The sequence below is a fragment of the Marmota flaviventris genome, chromosome 11, assembly GCF_047511675.1.
Source record: "Marmota flaviventris isolate mMarFla1 chromosome 11, mMarFla1.hap1, whole genome shotgun sequence".
Taxonomy (NCBI): Eukaryota; Metazoa; Chordata; class Mammalia; order Rodentia; family Sciuridae; genus Marmota; species Marmota flaviventris.
In genome coordinates this window covers 96,083,091-96,089,638 of record NC_092508.1, presented here as the reverse complement: position 1 = coordinate 96,089,638, position 6,548 = coordinate 96,083,091, and the positions used below count along the sequence as shown (strand labels likewise).

At 43.2% G+C, this 6,548-nt stretch overlaps 1 pseudogene; it reads right to left on the bottom strand.

The window, feature by feature from the left end:
• Nucleotides 1-4,639: 4,639 nt before the first annotated feature.
• LOC114093909 (actin-related protein 3B-like) lies at nucleotides 4,640-6,060 on the bottom strand (annotated as a pseudogene).
• Between the last annotated feature and the right edge of the window lie 488 nt (nucleotides 6,061-6,548).

The window sequence follows — 6,548 nt, the reverse complement described above, 5'->3', positions numbered from 1 at the left end:
TGGTTGGAACCCATTTTCTTTCAGTGTTTGAAATATGTTATTCCAGGATCTTCTAGCTTTCAGAGTCTGTGTTGAAAGATCAGCTGTTATCCTGATTGGCTTACCCCTAAATGTGATCTGCTTCCTTTCTCTTGTAGCTTTTAAAATTCTCTCCTTATTCTGTATGTTGGGCATCTTCATTATAATATGTCTAGGTGTGGGTCTCTTATGATTTTGCACATTCGGCGTCCTATAGGCTTCTAGGATTTGGGGTTCTGTCTCATTCTTCAAGTCTGGGAAGTTTTCTCGAATTATTTCATTGAATAGATTGCTCATTCCTTTGGTTTGAAACTCTGTTCCTTCCTGTATCCCAATGACTCTTAAATTTGGTCTCTTGATGTTATCCCATATTTCTTGGATGTTCTGCTCATGGTTTCTTAACAGTCTTGCTGAGCTGTCTATGTTCTTTTCAAGTTGAAATACTTTATCTTCATTGTCTGATGTTCTGTCTTCTAAGTGTTCTACTCTGCTGGTAGTATTCTCAATTGAGTTTTTAAGTTGGCTTATTGCTTCCTGCATTTCTAGGATTTCTGTTTGTTTGTTTTTTATAACCTCTATTTCCCTGTATAGTTGATCTTTTGCTTTTTGGATTTGTTTATGTAATTCATTGTTGAAGTGATCTTTCATTGTCTGATTTTGCTGTCTGATGTCTTCCTTGAGACTCCAGATCATCTGAAGCATGTATATCCTGAATTCTTTATCTGACATTCCATCAGCTGCAGCTATTACCTCTTCTAACGTTGAGTTGACCTGCAATGCTTGTGGTCCTTTCTTTCCTTGTCTCTTCATACTGTTCGCGTTCCTTTCTTCTTGGTGAAACTGTTGTGCTATTGAATTTTCCCCCTATATATTTATATTGGTCTTGTATAGTTGCAAAGTCTCCCTTGCAGGCGCGGGCGGCGGCTCTGCCCCTCCTCCAATTGGGGCAATGTGCCTACCACGCCGGCAGGCCGCTGGGCCTGCTCTGCCAGTCGGTAGCAGGTCCGCCGACCTTGCAGGCGCGGGCGGCGGCTCTGTCCCTCTGCGGGCCGCTAGGCTTGTTCTGTCGGTGGTCGCAGTTCTGCCTACTTTGCAGGCGCAGGCAGCGGCACTGCCCCTCTGCAGGCCTCTGGGGCTGTACTGCCAGTGGGTCGCAGGTCCGCCTACTTTGCAGGCGTGGGGGGGGGCGGCTCTACCCTTCCTCAGGCCACTGGGCCTGTTCTGTCTCTCGGTTGCAGGTCTGACCTGTTCTGGTGGTGGTCTCAGTTCCGACTACCTTGCAGGCGCGGGGGGGAGGGGGCGGCTCTGCCTCTCAGCAGGCCGCTGCTCCTCTTCTGCCGGTGGGTCGCAGGCCCGCCTACCTTGCAGGAGTGATTGGAAGCTCTGTCCCGCCACGGGCCACTGGGCCTTTTCTGTTGGTGGTCACCCTTCCCCTACCTGGCAGGCGAGGGGGGTGGGGGGCGGCTCTGCCCCTCAGCAGGCCGCTGGGCCTGCTCTGTGTTTGGTCCCAGTTCCCTCTACTATGCCGGCGCAGGGGGAGGGGGCGGCTCAGCCTCTCAGCAGGCGGCTGCTCCTCTTCTGCCGGTGGGTCGCAGGCCCGCCTACCTTGCAGGAGTGATTGGAAGCTCTGTCCCACCGCGGGCCACTGGGCCTTTTCTGTCGGTGGTCACCCTTCCCCTACCTGGCAGGCGAGGGGGGTGGGGGGCGGCTCTGCCCCTCAGCAGGCCGCTGGGCCTGCTCTGTGTTTGGTCCCAGTTCCCTCTACTATGCCGGCGCAGGGGGAGGGGGCGGCTCAGCCTCTCAGCAGGCGGCTGCTCCTCTTCTGCCGGTGGGTCACAGTCCCGCCTACCTTGCAGGAGTGATTGGAAGCTCTGTCCCGCCGCGGGCCACTGGGCCTTTTCTGTCGGTGGTCACCCTTCCCCTACCTGGCAGGCGAGGGGGGTGGGGGGCGGTTCTGCCCCTCAGCAGGCCGCTGGGCCTGCTCTGTGTTTGGTCCCAGTTCCCTCTACTATGCCGGCGCAGGGGGAGCGGGCGGCTCAGCCTCTCAGCAGGCGGCTGCTCCTCTTCTGCCGGTGGGTCGCAGGCCCGCCTACCTTGCAGGAGTGATTGGAAGCTCTGTCCCGCCGGGGGCCACTGGGCCTTTTCTGTCGGTGGTCACCCTTCCCCTACCTGGCAGGCGAGGGGGGTGGGGGGCGGCTCTGCCCCTCAGCAGGCCGCTGGGCCTGCTCTGTGTCTGGTCCCAGTTCCCTCTACTATCCCTAAAGCATATATTAAATGCACACTTTAATGCCTACATTAAAAAAAGAAAAAAGATCTCATATCACCAATTACCTTTGCATTTTAAGGAAGTACAAAAATAAAATCAATCTAAATCTGAAGCCAGCTAAAAGAAGGAAATAGTATAAATTAGAGCAGAGATAAACAAAGTAGAAAATAGAAAAACTAAGGAAAAATCAATAAAACCTAAAGGTGATTCTTTGGAAAGATCAACTAAACTGACTAAACTTTAGCTGCACTAAGAAAAAAGAGAGAGGACATAATTAAAATAAGAAATCAAAGTGGGGACATTACTACCAACCTTACAGAGATTAAAAGAGCTGTAAAAAAAATCATACACATTGTATTGTACACCAACAAATTTGATAATCTAGGGAAACAGCCACATTCTTAGAAATACACAAATTGCCAAAACTGACTCAAGATGAAATAGAAAATTTCAGCAGACCTATAATGAGTAAAGAGATTGAATCAATAATCAAAATCGTCTCAGAACAGAAAATACCAGGACCAAATGGTTTTTACTGGTGAAATATACGAAACATCATTGTTCATCAATTCTACTCAAACTCTCCCAAAAAATAGAAGTCAGAACACTTCTGTACTTGTCAGCTTGAGCTACTATAACGAGATACCCCAGACTGGTAGCCTCATAGTAGATATTTATTTCTCACAGGTCTGGAAGCTAGAAGCTTAATGTCCATGTGCCAGAAGGGTTGGTTTCTGGGGAGACCCTTCTTCCTGATTTTTAGGTAGTTTCCTTCTATGTCCTCTTATAGCCTTTCCTCTGAGTATGCCTGGAGGGGAGGTAGATAGCTATCTCTGGTATCTCTTCCTTTTCTCATGGGGGCACAATCATATTAGAGTCCTTTAACCTTGATTAATTCCTTAAAGCTCCTGTCTCCAAACCTCCAAATGTAGTCACCCTGGGGATTAGGATATATATTCAGTTCAGTCCATAACAACTTCTACGTGGCTCTGGATTCTCAAACAGGAGAAACATCCCATAAGAAAACTGTAGACCAATATACCAAACACACTGTATAATATAATTGCAAAAATCCTCAAGATAAGATGAAACACTAGCAAAATAAATCCAACAGTGGGGTTAAAATCCTCCACATGAGTCTCAATAGATGTAGATAGGGAATTTGACATAATTTAACACCTTTTATGATAAAAACATTAAGAAAATTAGGAATTGAATATAATAAAGAACATTTATGAAAAATCCATAACTAACATCACAATGTCAAAAGACTGAAAGCTGAGATCAAAAGTAAGATAACAATGTCCACTCTCACCACCTCTATTCAATTTTGTATTGGAAGTACTAGCCAGAGAAATTAGACAAGATAAAGAAATAGAAGGCATTTAAATTGTAAAGAATGCAGTGAAACTATCTCTATTTGAACCCAGCATGATTTTATACATAGTAAATTCCCATGGATCCATAAAATAACTACTAGAACTGATAAATTCAGAAAAGTTGTAGGATACAGGGCTACAACACAGAAATCAGTTGTGATTTTATAAACTGGCAGTGAACAATTCAAAAGTAAATTAATAAAACAATTCCATTTATAATCACATCCAAAAGAATACATTACCTGGGAATAACTTTTTTTTAATTTATAAATATTCTAACAGCTTTTATTACAATGGTGTAAGGTAGTATTTCATCCAACATTCACCAACATTAAACCTACATCTTCTGTAAAACAGTTCCACAAAGCTCAAAAAAACAAAAAAACCCCAAACCCAATCACCTAACAGACACAGGATCCATAATAATTCTCCAACAATACTGTTCAGTGTTCAGACTTCATGTCATGCCAATAAAATATAATCATTTTCTAGCAAACATGTGGCAAAAAGTTTGCTCTATTTTATTTTATTTGCCTATAAACATATCAGAACATGCCTCACAATTAAAAACTTTTTATTACAGCTCTTCATGACATTGATATCTATTTGCGCTGAGTCTTAGCCAATTGTACAAAATACCATAAAATACAAAATGATAGGAAATATAAACATTGATTTGTATTTTCAAGTCTATTACATTTTATTTATACAAATAAGCGGGGAGCATCAGTGTTCACACCCTACGATCTTTCCTAAGGGGAACTATTTTGTGCCATTTTTTCCTCTAATAATTTTAAAAGTTGCATTTGAATTTCGTATGAATTGTATTCGTCAACTAGATGCTCAGATAAAGAAGGAGAGAAAACAGGGGCAGAGGGGGACAGGGAGGGAAGAAAACCATCAGCACCTAGATAAATGGCTTTTGCTGCAGTCTCTGCTGACTCAGCACCAAACGTGGGCTTCATGGAACAATGCTTCAAGGCAGATGCGAAGACATGACTCTGAAGACAGGATTGTGACTGTAGAAGCTAGAGCCATATTCCTCATACTCCTTGCTATGACAGACCTGAGAGAACTGTGGAGTTGAGGCCAGCATGAGTCTCCCAGCCACTCGGCATAACACTGCATATGATGTGCTGTCACCTGAACCTCCACAGGCTTAGGCTTTATTCTGCTGCCTTTGAGCTATTTGCCTTTGAGCTATTTAATCCAGCATCTACCACTCTTTTAAAATCTCTCTGGCAGGGCTGGGGATGTGGCTCAAGCGGAAACACGCTTGCCTGGCATGTGAGGGGTGCTGGGTTCGGTCCTCAGCACCACATAAAATAAAGATGTTGTGTCCACCGAAAACTGAAAAATAAATATTAAAGAATTCTCTCTCTCTTAAAAAAAATCTCTCTGGCAGCTCATGTCCAAAATCCCTGGAAACTGTTGAGTCTTCTGAAAGAATGACATTTTTTATAGGGTGGACCGTGTACATGGGTGGGACAATTCTGTATTACTTCATTAACAAAAGCAGAGATGGGTTCTGTGAAGGGTGGGTTGGCAAACTCTGGGTGAAAGAATATTTCAGGTCCCAGGAACCTCTCGTAACCAACATCTATAATGAACTTCTGGCTGATCACATGGATACCCGTATACTGCTTGATCCTCTTCTAGGGATCCTTGACTATATCAGGGCAAATATAATAGTAGTTCTTTTTAATGGCTTTTGTGGTCTCCCATGACTGCTCAGGAAGTATTATTCCCACCTCCTGCTTCCTCAGCAGCTATTGAACGAAATACTTAAAATCTCTACCTGCCCTTGGGTTGTGTTTGATGCAGCTTACAATGACATAGCCTCTGTCACTGGGATAACATGGGTAAATCCATCTCTGCTGTAGATGGCTATCCCTGTTAGTTTACCAATCCGTGAAGATGTCCAAGAGGCTACTAAAGCCAGCACTTCCTGAACTGCAATGTAGAGTCCTGGTACGTTCAATAATTAAAAAATAATTTCTGTAAGATGCTCTCTATTTTCTGGTGTATTCACTGGAGATTCTGTCATTAAAAATAATGGTCCTGGGGCTTGGGGTGTGGCTCAAGTGTAGCGCGCTCACCTGGCATGCATGAGGCACTGGGTTCAATCCTCAGCACCACATAAAAATAAAATAAATAAAATAAAGATATTGTGTCCATCTTAAAAAAAAACTAAAAAAAATGGTCCTCATCTTCACTTATAAGATATTTAAAAAACAATTGTTTCATGAACTTTTCCATAACATCCCAGTCTTCAGTGATTCCATGTCATGTTGGTCACGTTGATGATTTCACCCCTTATGAACAACTGAAAGTCATCAACACCACTCAATAGTCTCCTTTGGGCTTGGTCAACTACCTTTCTACCTTTGCTGACTCTCTGATGGTGCTATAGTCCACCATACAGGGAGGCAGGGAGCCCGCCATGCTGAGAATGCCTATCTGTAGTGCACTCAGTCCCTACTGTAGTCTGAGAACCACTATAGCTTGCTCTCTGTGTTGTGTCTCTGCACCTGGAAATGAATTGAACAGAAGAAATGAAAGACTTTTATAGTGAATATTATAAGACATTGTTAAAAGAAATTTTAGAAGACCTAATCAAATGGAAACATTCAATGTTCAAGAACTGGAAGACATAATATGAGCAATCTATAGATTCAGTGCAATCTTTTATCAAAATTCTAATGACTTTTTTTTCACAAATGGGAAAGTCATTCCTTGAATTCATGTAGAATTACAAGAGATCCCCAAGCAGCCAAAACAATATTGCAAATGAAAAGCAAAAATTGAAAAAAAAAAAAAACAATTGAGAGAACTCACTTCCTGATTTCAAAACATACTTCAAAGCTATAGTCATCAAAATAATT